This window comes from Lissotriton vulgaris, chromosome 8 (genome assembly GCF_964263255.1).
Source record: "Lissotriton vulgaris chromosome 8, aLisVul1.2, whole genome shotgun sequence".
In the NCBI taxonomy this organism is placed as follows: Eukaryota; Metazoa; Chordata; class Amphibia; order Caudata; family Salamandridae; genus Lissotriton; species Lissotriton vulgaris.
In genome coordinates this window covers 322,343,784-322,360,270 of record NC_141696.1, presented here as the reverse complement: position 1 = coordinate 322,360,270, position 16,487 = coordinate 322,343,784, and positions in this window count along the sequence as shown.

Sequence of the window (16,487 nt, the reverse complement as noted above, 5' to 3'; positions counted from 1 at the left end):
GAAAATTAAACATCCTGTCTCCTGTACCAAGACTCACCCCGTCAGACCCAAAGGTATATGTGTGGGCTGCTTCCAAACTGCTACAAAGGCAAGGTTCATTCACACAAAAAGATGTCAGTGCACGCCACCATTCATGTTCTACAAGGAGCTCCTTTGAGTGCATGTTTGCTCAGTTTTACCACCACTGATGGTAGTCATTGATGAATATTCACGTTCTTCCGTGGCGGAAAACCTATCTTCAACAACCCATGACATAGTTATAGAATGGCTCAGTGACATCTTTGCAGTGTGGGGCATTCCATCAATTCTCAAATCTGACAATGGTCTGCAGTTCAATAGTAAAGAGTTAAAAGAATTTCTTGCTTGGCTCAATGTAAAGCATTAAAAGAATGCACCCCTCTGGCCTCAAGCCAATTGTGTCATTGAGTAATTCATAGGTACCTTCAAGAGGTTGATTCAACGAGAATTGATGAAAGAAAGTGATCTGAAAAGCTCTGTGTCAGACCCTGGGGGCCTATCGATCAACTCCTCACTCCATAACCAGCGAGAATCCAGGCAACTTTCTATTTGGAGATCCATCAGAACAAAACTACCTCAATGGACAGCAGATTGATCAGGGAGCAGGGCTGGACTGGCCGTAGCGGGTACCGGGGAATCTCCCGGTGTACAGCATGGGTGGGGGATGGTTTTGGGCCCCTAGGGGCCGATTTTGCTACAGGGCCGTTTTTGCAGCATAGCTGCAAAATCGTCCCTGTAACAAAATCGGCCAAAACCGGCCCCGGCAAAGAGCTCGGCGGCACCCACAACCTCTCCACCTCGGAAGGGGGAGGGGGGGCTGAGCACTTTGCCAGGGCCGGTTTTGGTTCCCAGTCCAGCCCTGTCAGGGAATATAGACAAGGTTCACAACACCTATGCTAACTAGTCAGAAAAGCAAAATGAAAGCATATACCAACAAGCACCGACCAGGAAACAGTCTTCGACAAAGGAGACTGCGTTCTGGTTAAACAGAGACAGAAACAAAAAAGAGATATTCCATATGACGCTGACCCATTGCACATTATGGCCCACAAAGGACACATAGTGACAGCACATCGTCCCAGAAAGTACATCACAAGGGACACATCACACTTCAAACACCTACCCCAATGGTTGTCAACCACTTGAGGTTAAGTTTGAGACAACCCATCTCACTGGTCTTGCTGAATCATCTGAGTCTGTACCCCTGGCACCCAATCAGGGTGAACTTTGTTCATCCCAGCTCTCCCGAGCTGGCAGACAAGTGAGAGCATCTCGCCGACTAATTGAGGCGATGCGGTTTCTAAATGGTGTCTGACACTTTTTGTTTAGCCCCTTCGGGCTGATGACGAGCTGGGCTCGTCATGCGTAGCCTCCTCGCACGCTGATGACGAGCTCAGCTCGTCACGTAACATGCGATTTAGAAAATCTCCGCGTAGTAGCAGAATTGCGCTAGCGCGCATGTGGTTAACAAAGGGAGAGTGTACTGGTTTGATGATGTGCGCTCTAATACCCTTGCATTTCTGGGCGGACTATGAACAAGAACTTTATAATAAGCTGGGAGGTGTTAAGTGGTGGTTAATGGAAGTATACAATGAAGTGAAGTTTGAGGTTAAAGTGCGCAGCACCTAGTTAGATAGTGGGCTAGTTCAAAAGGTCTTCTCTGTTCGAGCGTGCTGCCCGGGTGGCGCCTCTTGCCTATAGCGTCCTTGTAATAAAGAAAGAAGGACCATACAGTGACACCTCCTCTTCAGGGAGTGACATGTCCAACAAACCTTCATCCAACAAAGGTCAAACACCTAAGACCAGACCACCTAACACTTTTGAAGGTACCAGTATGGCCACAGGACCAACGACATCTAGAGTGACAGACACCACGGAAGTCCCTTTTTTAGAACAAGGCTCCGCACATGTAGAAGACACAGGAGGGGAAAAAGACACTCCAAAGACAAGAAGCGTAGCCAAAGAGATAGAGAAGAAAAAACAGAAGATCACACAGTGATTAATATCGCCAACCACAGATTGACAAATCAAGAACTAAAAGTATTGCAGAAAGGTACGTCTTTTGTCCCAACTACTCAAACGAACTCACTAGAACTTGAGGTCAGCTTCTTCAAGCTGATGAGAAAACTAAGGTTGCGTCATTACTTTGACAAAGTTGTTCCGAAATCACAAACTCAAGAATGATCAATTGAAAGGTCTACGACCCAAAAGCGTAATCATGGCTCCCCTGAGCCACGAGACTCTTGATTTATTTGAAACGATGGTCAAACAAGATTTAATCAAAATCAAATGCGAAAGAAAAGGTAAGAAGAATATGACCAATAAAGATTTGAGCATTTTGAGAAACCTTGCCAACAATCCGAATATCACCTGCGTGAAAGCAGACAAAGGCGGAGGCCTTCTCGTAATGAACACTAACATGTAGCAGAACAAAGTTACAGAACATCTGTCTGACAATAACACGTATGCCCCTTTGGGGTACAATCCTACACAGGAATATTTGAACAAACTTACAGACATTGTTTCTAAAGCCAAGGACAATGGGGTTATCTCTGAAAGAACCTAGAGTTTTTTGATCAAATCTAACCCAAGCAGCCCTATCTTCTACATGATGCCCAAGGTGCATAAGAACTTGTTAGATCCACCTTTACGCCCCATCATTTCCACGAAAAACAGCATACATGAACCCACAGGCCAATTCATTGATAAGTACATGCAACCCACTGTACAACGTATGGCAACCTATATTAGGGACACCACTGACTTTTTAACAAGACTTAACATGCAACAAATTGAGCCCAATGAACAATTATTACTATGTACAGCTGATGTTAAGGCTTTACATACTTCAATTCCTCATGATGCATGAATCGAGGCGATGGAGGAGGCTATTCTCACTACAGGCATAAAACTACCTCTACACCCATCTTTTTTGATGGAACTCATCTTATTCACTCTATATCATAGCTATTTCAAAGTTGACAACACCTGGTACCAACAGCTGGTTGGAACTTATATGGGCAATTGCGCTGCCCCAGTGTATGCCAATATTTTTATGAAATCCTATGAAGAACAAAACATATTGAATAACCCCACTTGGATCACCAATTTGAAAATGCTTGTTCGCTACATAGATGACATTTTTATCCTATGGAAGGGTACTAAAGAATCTCTGGAAAGAGCACTAACAGAATTGAACACTAAAAATGACAGGATACAACTCACTTGCGAAATGTCAGATAAAACCATCACCTTTCTGGATGTACGGATTAATCAACACTCAGGGGGGATAGAAACGGAGATGTATCGCAAAGAAACTGACAGGAATAATACCTTGCACTTCCTAAGCTTTCACCAAGATCCTTTAAAACATCATTTACCCACATCACAAATGATGAGAGTGAAGAGAATCACATCTGACCCAGACAAAGTGAACATAAAACTTAAGGTAATGGGCGACAGATTTCGAAACAGAGGCTATCCAGAGACGGTGATAAGTCAATCGATGCAAAAAGTAAATAACATTGAGAGAACAGATCTATTGAAAACACGCATCAGAGACAAAGAACAGAGAACAACTATTGTGTCGAAATACTCCACAGTGAGTTACAAGTTCAAGAAAATAATTAAAAATCACTGGAAAATTTTGAAATCTGAACCAGACTTTAAAAACACGTTTGATCAAGAACCCATTTTTGCCTTTACAAGGGGCAGAAATCTTGGAGAATTATTGAAGACTAAAACTAAGCCAGAAGAAACATTTCGTGGAACTAGACCCTGTACACAATGTAGTCATTGTAATATCATAATCAGAGGAAACTATATAACCCACCCCATGAAAGGTTACAAAATAAAACTTCATGTCAATGCCACTTGTGATACAACCAATGCCATCTATATGTTGAAATGCCCATGTGGTAAGGCATATGTTGGTAAGACCACACGCAAGATCAAAACAAGACTACATGAACACAAATCTAACATCAGAACTGGTAATGTTAAATCATATGTAGCTGTGCATTTCAAAGAAGCACATCATAACGTATCTCATTTACAATTCCTGATTTTAGAAATCATTGAAAAGAAGGAAGGGCGAGATAATAATTCCTTTTTGCTACAAAGGGAGAATAACTGGATGTACCTGCTTAATTCTCACATACCATTTGGTCTCAATGACCGGACAGAATTTACTTGTTATCTCTAATTGCTAGTTTCTCAACTTTAGCCTTGTACCTAGAATGTAGTTTGTGTGGTTTTCTATCACCATTTACTGTACTGTTCCGTTTTAGTTACATTTTTATATACACTTTTTCCTGCTGTTTCAATGCATAACTTTACAAAACGCCACATTTTCCCCCGAACGTCAGACATTTCTAACTATCGTAGTTAGGATTGAGTAACTTCCGATCACATGATCGGGAAACGGACCAATCCACACACGGTTAACTGAGTTCGTCCGCATCCTTTTTAACTTAAATACAGCCATTGCCGGTTTAGCGCGACTGCTTGATACCATCACAGAGACTCGGTTTTTCGTTACGAGTTTGCCGTAGAGACGCCGTGCGGCTCACGAGTAAGTGTTCTAATCCCTAAACAATTACCTTTTTTATATAGATGCTTGTACACAGATTGATTATTTTTACGTTGTTATTGTTTCAGTTCAGACCATTGTGTCAGATGATTATTTGACAACATATTCATCATCACCATTGATCCATGTGAGTGCCAGAAGGCAGTTTTTTTCATATCTTGGCACACAGTCACTTTAGTGTTTTTTCACTGAGTCACATGAATTATGATAATTAGTTTTACGTTTTATATGTCATGTGCAACACACACTTGTATTTTGATTATATCATGATTATACCTTGTTTCAGCCTACTGTCCCCGATGAAGGGCACAGCCCGAAATGCATTGGACGGATGAAATTATGTTGATGGACATGAAATTAATATGATGAATTTCAATTGATTCTGATGATTTATGAAGTAAATAACTCCATTGGAGTATATGAACTCTCGACTGGGTTGTTGATTATTTGAACATTAAGGAATCCTGGTTGTACCCAGGAAATTACTGAGAAGTACGCCTGGGGATGCTTTCAATGTTGTACTTGTGAGCACTACTTTCGTTAATGGAAGTATGATATTATCGTACAGACTAAGCTTTTGGAAAGGGGTGACCACTCGGTCCCCCCGAACGTATGGTTGGGTGCCCCGATCCTCCCGGGAAACCATTTTGGGCGGGGGGCGTGTCTCGGCTGGTATGCGTAGCCGGGGCGCGCCTTTTCCCGCCCAGGAGGGGTTGTCCTAGACACCTACACCGATGACCACGCCCAGTAGGCGTACCGGAGGAGGGTACACGCCCTCCCGCAGAAGAATAAATAGATTGGGAATCCGAAGAAGCGTCCTCTTGTTCCTGTGCTCTGAAGGCTGCACCCACTCGTTGCTCGTGAGCCCTCGACGGAATAAGCAGCAATTTTGAGAACTTATAATTCTTGTGTTTCTCTTTCAGTTACTCGAAGGCGAAGAGTCCAGGACCGTGTTGATCGTCTAGGAGCGGATAATCGAAACCATGGCTGGCAAAAAAGCAGGAAAGGGTTCCGAGACGGATAAGGTGCTACGCATGTTGGTGAACCGGATGGCTGGCATGGAGCGGAAACTCAGTCAAGTCCCATCGATCGGTCGAGGTTTGGCGGAGGTCAAACAACAACTGGCTGTGCTGAGCAATCCTGGTAACCCTAAGAAGGTAATAGGCCCGGCCTTGCCGGGAATCGTTCCCGAGGGTAGAGGGAAGCGGGTCAAGAGGAGGGCGGTTTCAGGGGAGGTTCCGGTCCCAGAGGTTCCGGTCCCAGAGGTACCCCCGGCCACCCCTGTCACACCGGAAGACAACCCGGTACCAATCCCAGACGCGGGTCAACCGATCCCGGTAGTGATTACCCCCGCTAACGATGAAGATATGCCTCCTGAATTGGCCACCCAGTTGGCCGCATGGCTCAATAAAAAGGCAGGGGGGGCCAAGGCGCCCGGAGACACGGCCGAAGAGGCCAAGCTACTAATCCAGCAATTGCGGCAGTCGCGAGATGCCGCAAAGGCGAATCTTCCTCTTGTTTCCCCACAGGTGACACCGGTAGGACCTGCAGTTGGTCTTGAGAAAACGGCGGGAACAACAACCGAACCGGGTAAGCTCGCTTTGCCAGTGGCGGGGGAGGGCTCATTACCCTCAAGGCGGGAGAAGGTGGCACAGCACATCCCTATGGCCACAAAAGAGTTAATATGGGGAGACAAGTATGTCAATATGTTTTCATTATTAACTGACCATCGCGAGATGGAATATGCTAAAACCCAGAAAGATTTGTGGCACCCGAGCGTGTGGCGCGCCAAGATGGCGGAATTCAGGGTGGATGAAACGATAACGAATTGGGCAAAGGCCTTTGCAATCTTTACTGCAGTTATGGGGGAACGTAAACCCGAGGTGTTAACTGAACTGTCTTGCTATCAAACTCGTATTATGGATTTTTATGCAATGTATGAGGGAGAGGAATGGAAAGGTTATGACATGAAATTCAGAAAAGCGAAAGAATATGATGCCTCTCTGACATGGGACTGCCTCGACTCGGTCTCATGACATAAGCAGCTTCTGCCGGGGGCAGCAGGTACATCCTCGCCGGATAGGGAGTGGGTCGGGGGCCTTCCGCCAAAAGCCCGTGGTGCCCTTTCGAGCAGGCGCCGGTATCGATCACCAGCTGAAAACCAGCGGGAATGGCGGCAAGCGGGGGGTCTGTTGGGGCTTCAATCGAGGCAACTGTAACAGACCGCAAGGAACATGTAGGTTCAAGCATGTGTGTGGGCGGGGTGGGAGGAAAGGGAGGGTCCAAGCAGGAGTAAGGTAGAACGTTGTGACCAATTGCCTACACCCGTTGATCTCATGGCTAAGACTCCTTGGTTAAACAAATACCCTGATCATGTCTCCGCTGGGGTGTTGAGGAAGGGATTCTTGCACGGCTTCCACATCCCGGCGGGGGATTTTCGAGGGAACTCCTTTTGTAAAAACCAGTTATCGGCGCAACATAATCCAAGTGTGGTAGAGAGAAAAATTGCAAAGGAAGTCAGCTTAGGGCGAGTGGCAGGGCCTTTTCATCGCCCACCAGTGGCGGATTTCATCTGTTCCCCGTTAGGGGTTGTCCCGAAGAAAGACCAAGGGGAGTTTAGACTTATTCATAACCTGTCTGCTCCAAGGGGTTCCTCGGTGAACGAGGCCATTGACCCAGAAGTCTGTTCAGTGCGGTACGCATCGTTCGATGAGGCTGTGGCCATGCTGAATCGCCTGGGCCCCGGGGCGCTGATGGCAAAATCAGATATCGAGTCAGCGTTCCGGTTGCTCCCGGTACACCCGCAGGATCAGCGTTTGCTGGGTTTTGCATTCCAAGGGAGTTATTACATGGATAAATGCATGCCTATGGGTTGCTCCATTTCTTGTGCCTATTTCGAAATGTTCAGTTGTTTATTAGAGTGAGCATTCACCGAGGCCACAGGGCATAGGCATGTTATGCATTATCTCGATGACTTCCTGTTTTTGGGAGCAGCCGGCGATACGAAATGTGCGCAGGCGCTGCACGACTTCTGCATCCTCATGAGGGAGTTTGGAGTCCCATTGGCACCAGGTAAGACGGTTGTACCATCTACTTCACTGGAGTTTCTAGGAATTGAGCTCGATTCAGTGGAGGGATGTTTCCGTTTGCCGTTGGGAAAGGTGGCCAAATTTAGGGCTTCCTTGAAACTATGCCTTGGTAAGGAGAAAGTGACCCTGCACCAGTTGCAGCAAGCAGTGGGTCAGCTTAACTTTGCCTTGAGAGTGATACCAATGGCCCGCCCCTTCTCACGCTCTATTGCACAAGCTATGGTTGGTCTCAAAGAAGGACCCCACCGTACGAGACTGTCTGCAGAGGTTCGCCAGGATATGCGCATTTGGTTGGCATTTCTGGCGGACTTCAACGGTCGAGTAGTGTGGAACAAGCCGCCAGCGTCTTCAGGTGAGTAGATTAATTTTACCGTATCATTTTGCCATATAATTAAAAGTCATAAGGATAGCTCAATCAAATGAGAGGCAGAGTCTGTGGTATCTGAGTCATATGGGCTTTAATGAAATGCTTTGAAGCATGGGACATCGGGTTCCATCACCACTCAGGTTCAGGAAGGGACATTCAACATTTTATTAACATCACACATTATATATAGTAAAACAGTATACATGGAGTGAATACAGTAGGCATAACAGGTGAAAAGAGAGAGATAAGAACACATGTGCGTAACAGGAGGCGTGTAAGAAGGCGTACACATGGGCGTGCACTTGGCATGTCAGAGAATCGTCACAAGAAACGTCACATGTGGAAGGATGCTTTAGAGAAAGTTTTGCAGAATCAGCAGGAACTTATGACCTGTATGCGCGCGCAGCTGAGCATGACGTGTAACCGGGGAGAGCTGGGGGCTTTGACTTTTGCACGAGTAGAGGAGACTAATGTCTGGGGTGTCAGAACGACCTGTACATACAGCATATCAGGTATCTCATGTTTGGAGGATGTAGTGTCTGGAGTAAAAGGTCTCTCGGGCAGGGGCTGTTCATCACTGAATGCTAGTACGTGCATATGGATCTTCATGTAGAGTGCGGGGGCCATGGGCCTACCATGGTAACGGGAGCAGTAAATTACTTGCATGGAGACAGGAAGGCAGGGCCCTTTGCTCTGCAGCCGGGAATATGTTTACCTATTTCACTAGACTGGAATGTGTTTTCGAGGAGGCTGAGCAGATAACTTGTAGGTAAAACATCGACTTGGCAAGCGAACCAGGCCGAGCCGGGCACCGCTCGTCTGAGGCAGGAAATAAGGCAGAGGTCAGGGATGCATACCTAAACGGCAGCTTTCAGAGGCAGAAAAGAACTCGGAGCCTCGTTTAAGGGCCTAGCTAGACTGGGCCAGGAAACATGAAGAAAAACGTGTGCGAGATTCAAAAGTGTACCATGTAAAGACGTTGGCACCATAGGCCTAGAAGCCTAATTAACGGGATTTTCATGCATGACTGGAAAGCTGACATGTTAACGTTGGACGCAAATGTATTTGCGTCTTTCTAGCATGAACAGAAAAGAAGTTACATGACATATAAGGAACATGAGTGCATGGATAGGGTGCAAGTGGGGGACACATTGGCTACCTAAAAATTTCTATTACCTCATTCCCTCCTTGGCCCCTACTAAACCCTTTAGGATATATCTATATTCATGAGACCATGTATCTGTTCATATAACATCATTTGTTCATCTTTTATCATTCGGGAACGGGAACTTGGACCTGGAATACAAGCTGTGGCGCACAAGCCGCAAATCGCTGGCCCACATTGCAGACAGAGACAACAACTGAACAGAATAAGCAGTATTATTCCTAGGAATGATAGCAGTTTCCACCCCCAGGCAGCCATTACACTCCAGAGCCAACCGGACCAAGTCCAGGTGCCTGGATTCTGGTGTATCAGGTGAGCAATTTCGTGAAGCCGTGTTATCGCCTTATACACGGAAGGCGCGTTATTAGGAATAAACACGCAACAACTGGATCCGATGACTCTACAAGCCCCGCCCCTATCGGCCAGGATGACGTCAAGGACAAGGCGATTTTGAAGAACAACAATTCTCATAGCAGATTGTTCCTTGGTCAGATTACCTAAAGCAGAAGTAGTTTCGTTCACTACCGCTTCCAAAGTTCTAGTTAATTTTCGTATCAATTTACTGTTTTGGACAGGACCTACAAAGAAAAAGAATCCTTTATTGAAATCTGTGTATTGTTACCACGTTGTCTCAGTCTGATCGACAATTGGGGTCTTGATCTCCCTTCTATGTCTAACATTCACAAGGCGTGAATTCCGATGATAATCAGGTGGGGCTAGAAAAACAGGTGGCAATAGGAACGCAATATAACACGTCCCATCCCAATCAGGGGGCAGATGTACATAAGCAGTGTGACCACAAATGAAATAAGAATGGCGAGAGGCTTTGAAAGTAGACTTTCCTTTGTCACTGAATTCGACCACAGTATTACAATCACTGTGTCCTAGATGTACTGAGCCATTCTTTCTAACGCATAGTTCGCCTTTCACTGGCAAAACTGTAATAAACGGCAAGTTAGAATTAGTCTCGGACTGGACGTTCAAGATCATAAGATTGAGGGAAAAGTTACCTAATTTATACACTTCATTTTCTAGGTCGGTCCCTCTCCTTTGGGGAAGACCGTCTGCGTCTGGGAAACATGCTTTATTCATGACTGTATTCAGGTTCCCCCAAATCCAATTGCCTTGGGAAACTTGGGACTTACTATCTAAAGAAGACATTAAAGTAAACCATGCACCACATGAACCATTATGTGTGAACGGGTAGGGAAAGAGAGGCAGAGCTCCCTTGTAATTCTGATAAGGTGGGAGTCGGCCACATACCCAGCAATTGGTGGCATTGCTGGTCTGGTGAGTATGGTGTAACATACGAATGAATGTATTGTTGCGCATGGCAAGTCGGTATGATAATTCATGAGGGGGCAGGTCGCTGAAAGTGTGCTCTGCAGAGTTAGTAGAGGAATTATGTGCACTTGAACCAAAAGAAGGAAAGAAATCATGTAACATGAAACTCATACACATGATCGAAATGCTCAGAATAAACATGAAAATCAAAGTTACAATACATCGGCTGTGCAAGCTTTTGTAATATTGCTCTCTTTTCTTGATACGCCTATCTCTCTGACTACTTAGGTCTATCTTATTCATGTCAGAAACCTGTCTAACCGCTTCACCCAGGGGGGACTTAAACAATTAAACGCTGTCTGACTTACTAGACCTCAACTTGGCACGATACTCCTGTTGAGGAGTTTTCTCTAACAGGGGGAGTTTAGAGTCAGTGTCCAAAAGGGGGCAGTCCTTAATCGAAGTCTCTGAACACAGTCCGTGAGCTTTTTTAATGTGGCTGGAGTGCAACCATCCCTTGCGACCCTCCACCTTCACAGCGGTCCTCGTTGTCATCAACACCAACTTTGGCTGTTTCCACCTCGGCTCCAGCGGACTTGATCGGTCGAAATTTCTCATGAAGACGAACTCTCCCGGAACGACTTCATGCGGTTTTACTTGGGTGTTGTCCGGGAAGGCAGCCGCAACCTGTGAACGACAAGATTGTAGTGCAGACATCAAGGAAGCTAGGTAATCTGTCAGCATATTACTATCGACATCAGTGATCTTGCGGGGCATAGGCGTACCCCACATATTGGGAGGCCACCCGAAAACCACCTCATAAGGAGATAGTCCCGTTCTGGAATGAGCAACCATGCGCATATAGAAGAGGGCAACTGGCAAGGCTACTATCCAATCTACACCTTTTTCTGCACAGACTTTGGCTAAGCGTGTTTTCAGGGTTTGATTATGTCTCTCTACGAGACCAGCTGCTTCAGGGTGTCGTACGCAGTGGAACTTCCACTGGTAACCTAACAGGAGTGATACCTGTTTCATAAGCTCGGACGAGAATGGCTGTCCATTATCTGAATTGCAAAAACAACAGGTGATGGACCGAATGAGGATCAATGTCACACATTCAACCCAGTCAAAAGATCTGGGTCCTAATCCATCGTTTTTTTGCACTCCACACCACCCTGGGTTAGACAATGGCGATATGCAAATCAGCTCTGACCCTGTGCCCCATGGGAACAGTCCAGTCCGAACTACAAAAGCCATGTCCTTCCCAGAACGGAATCAAGCATCCGAGGACCGGACCGGTTTCGAGGTAACACCTCTCATCAGCCCGGCTAGCTTGACTCCAGTGGTGTGGAGTGCCTGGGACCCACGTCTGGGCATCCCCAGTACACTTAGAGCGGAATTGCAAAAACAACAGGTGATGGACCGAATGAGGATCAATGTCACACATTCAACCCAGTCAAAAGATCTGGGTCCTAATCCATCGTTTTTTTGCACTCCACACCACCCTGGGTTAGACAATGGCGATATGCAAATCAGCTCTGACCCTGTGCCCCATGGGAACAGTCCAGTCCGAACTACAAAAGCCAATCTGAGTACACGACACGGGGGAAGCCGTATCGCGGGAAAAATTCACGAACCAACTGCTTGGCAGTGGTCGCGGCAGTGTAATCTGGGACTGGATATGCTTCTGTCCATCTGGAAAGGGCACATACAACTACGAGGACATATTTAAAACCTCTACATCTGTCCATCTGGATATAATCCATCTGGAGGACTTCAAAAGGATGGTCAGGAGGATGAAATCCACCTTGCTCCACGGGAACACCTTTGCCTGGATTGAACTGACAACAGATCATGCAGGTACGCACTTTCTGTTTTGCTGCTGCTCGTAAATGCTTGTTGAACCAGAGGTTTTGAATGATATCTAACATGGCTTTTTCTCCTAAGTGTGCTGGACTATGTGCTGTGTTGATGATTACTTGAACCATAGAGTCGGGGAGGAACCATGTGGCTCTTCCCTTCGTCATCCATCCCTGATCTGTCTGGATCCCTCCTTGTTCAGTCCATTTCTTGATTTCGTCGGGAGTGGCATGTGTCTGTATGTCGAGTACATCTAGAATGGGATCCTTCACTGTCATACAATGTGTCTGTGATGTCACGTCAGTCTTCGTCATGTCCGTTGGAATGTCTGCTTGAGTCTGGGCTGTGAGTTTAGCTGTTCGATCTGCCAGGTCATTACCCTGGGAAATGGTGTCGGTGACTTTAGTATGTGCTTTGCACTTCATGATAGCAATGGATGCAGGTAAGTGTATTGCTTCTAACAGAGCTTGAATGAGGGGACCATACTGTATCTTGGCGCCATGAGAAGTTAAAAAACCTCTTTCTTGCCAGAGGATACCGAAGTCGTGAACAACTCCGAATGCATACTGTGAATCTGTATATATGTTTACTTTCAGGTTCTTGGCTCAGATACAGGCTTGAGTCAGAGCAATGAGTTCTGCTGCTTGAGCAGACAAGGTGTCAATACGATGTGTTTCTATGACTTCAGTTTCAGTGGTCACTGCATAGGCGGCCACTAACTCTCCTGTGCTTGTTCTCATACATGAACCATCCACGTAAAGTGTCAGGTCTGGATCGGGCAATGCAATGTCTGTCAAGTCTTGTCTGGGTTTCGTTACAGTATTAATGACTTCTACGCAGTCATGTGGTATCGGGTCAATTGTGCTCGAGGGTAACAATGTGGCAGGGTTTAATGTGTTGCATCGTCTGATCTCTATGTGTGGCTGAAACAATGTCAATTCATATCCTGTCAGTCTTGCTATAGTCAAGTGCTGCGTCTGGGTACGGTTCAGAAGAACTTCCACTGAGTGTGGAACTTGTACTGTCAGGGGATGTCCTAACACTATGGAATCGCTTTGTCTAATTGCTAAGGCTGTCGCTGCAACTGATTTGAGGCACGCAGGCAGAGCCTGGGCCACTGGATCCAATGTACTAGAAAAATAAGCACATGGCTTGTGTTTTCCTGCTTGATCTTGTGTGAGTACAGATAATGCTGTGCCATCGCGTTCTGTGACAAAAAGTGTAAAAGGTTTACTATAACATGGTGTCGCTAAAACAGGTGCTTGACATAAGGCTTGCTTTAATTCGTCAAAAGCTTGTGTGTGTTCCTGAGTCCAAGGGAGGACAGTCGAAGTCGCTGCCTTCTGTGTTGTCAACTGTATGAGTGGTTTAGCTAGATATGCATACTGGGGAATCCATTGTCTGCAGTACGAGGTGAGGCCAATGAAGGCCCGTACCTCCTTTTGTGTCTTGGGTTGTGGAAGATGTGCAATTAACTGGATGCGGTCTGGTGTCAGCTGTCTCCCCCATTTGGACAGCAAGTGCCCAAGGTATACCACTTGCTGGGCACAGAATTGTAGCTTTGAAGGGGACACTTTATGCCCCTTTTCGGCCAAGAAATACAAGACAGTCAGTGACGCGCGCTCGCAGTCACGTTCGGTCCGTGCAGTGATCAACAAGTCATCAACATACTGGAGCAGAGCAGTGTCAGCAGGCATGTGAATACTGTCTAGTTGTCATTTTAGGGCTTGACTATAAATACTAGGACTTTCTGTGAACCCTTGAGGTGCACGTGCAAATTTGAAGCTTCGGCCATTTAAAGAAAATCCGAATAAATACTGGCTTTCCGGATGAATGGGGACACTAAAGAAAGCGTTCTTGAGGTCAATTACAGTAAAGAACGCTGCTTCGGAATCAATGGCAGTCAATAAGGAAGATATGTCTGGCACTACTGGGTACTGGGGAATGATGCATTTATTCAATTCTCGAAGGTCAATCACCAATCGGTAGACTGGTGGTGCATTTGGGTCAGTTCGTTTGAGAATTGGAATGATTGGAGAATTACATACATTTGAATCAGTTTCTACAACTACTCCTTGAGCAATCAGTTGGTCAATAATTTTCAGTAAGGCTGTTACAGCCTCGGGGGGCAATTTGTATTGTCGAATTCAGGGTAGTACAACTCCCTGCTTGAGAGTGACACGATACGGTGTAATGTGCATACAACCTACATCAGTTGGACCTTGTGCCCATAAATGTGCTGGTACATTCTGCAATCTTGGATCAAAATCTCGTAACACATAATGACCTTTGAAGTCACGTAAGAACAATCTCACTCCTTCCGGAGAACAACATATTACAGCTCCTAATGCTTTCAACGTTTTAATACCAAGCAGATTTTCAGGACATGCTTTCGTAAGTAACAAGTCAGTAGTACGGGACAATGGACCAACTTCAAGGGAAACTGGCTTTGATACTTCGTTAACAATAGGCTTTCCTGAAAAACCCAGGGAAACATTCTGTGAGCCTGAGAGGGGTGCCCCTGGAACCTCGTCGTGACTGATGGTAGTTCTCCTCTGTATTTTCATCCTCTTTCTCGGCTCCCCTAGCTTCGTTTTCCTTTTCATGGATTTTTACAATTTCTTTACGAATCTTTCTGTACATAGTTTCTATGCTATTCTGTCTATCATGTTTACCATCAGTTATATTATTACTCCAATTTATCAGTACATTCATCTCTTCTTTACTTGTATCTGGCCGATCTCGTTCCCTTATCAAACAATTTATCAGAAATCGTAAGATCATACTTTGTGTCTCGACCTTTTGATGTGCCATGGCCTCGCGAATGCATTCTGGTCTCTCCCCTGTTCTTATAAAATGATATATATTGTCTAGATGGTTAGTCATTTCTGGTAAAAGAATCAAACAGTTTGCAACTCGCCGTAAACGTAATGAGTATAGTACCATCCCGTCTTCACCTGGTACTGGGTCATATCTGCAGTCTGTAACATACTCTTTAAGGGCTGCGTATGTCGCTGCCCTGGGTGTACGTTGTAATGCTAGATCTCTAAGCGTTGTTCGTTTTACTTGTGGCGGGGTGCGATGGTGACCTCCTACGGCACCTCCTGAAGCGGAAGCGTAACCATCACCTAGCTGTGATGTTGCTGCTGGTGTCATTATTTGAAAAGTGGGTGCAGGTAATGTAGGACTCTGGGTTGTCGGTCTACCGAACGGATTATAAGGACCAACAGTGGAAGGAACAGTAGTAATAGTAGTGACAGGAATAGTTGTGACAGGGACAGTGGTGACAGGAGGGGTAATAACAACGGATGAGAAAGTCGAGTCTTGAGGGGGTGGAGGTGACGCGTCTTGAATAGACTGAGCAGACTGAGTTGGCTGCTGTATGTTTTGAACAGGCTGGAGAGGTTGCTGTACATTATTAGCTGGTGGTACGCGTAGATTGGTATATACAGGAGCTACGTCATCTAAATAGGAAGAAAGAAAAATGTCCGCTGCGGTCTGTTTGTGTCGGAGTTTAGTCGGGACCAATGGTGGTGGCAAGTTACGGGGTGCTTCCGGGGTCGCCTTAGGCAGGCCCTCGGCAAGAACTGGATACAGTCCTGTAATAAGGGCATTTCTTTGTCTGTCTTGTTGTTCTATTCTGACTCGTTCTCCTTCTTCTAGTAACTATTTTTCTCTAGCTTTTTCGGATTCTTCTCTACTTCTCTCTGCTTTTCTGAGTTCTTTTTCTGTTCTATGCGCTTCTTTACGCCATAATTCTATGGCATTTTTCTGGGATTGTCTGGCTTTCTTTTTCCATAACGCTTCTTCTACTCTCATGATGCAATCAGCATCCCATGTCCCTGAGACAGGCCATCTATACTTCTCTTCCAGACCCTTGGTGAAGTCCACCCACAAATCTAGGTACAGTATGGCATCTAAGCCATGCTTATTATACATAAAATGTCCAGGAGTGTCCCCAGGCGGAACTGGAACTGCTTCTTCGAGTATCCCTTTCCTGGTTCCTATCTGACGTAACTTCGAGAATAGTGGCATTGTCGGATTGCTTTAAACGTGGACACAGTAAACACAGTAATGAATAGCAAAACAATCATTCATACCACGACATTAAAA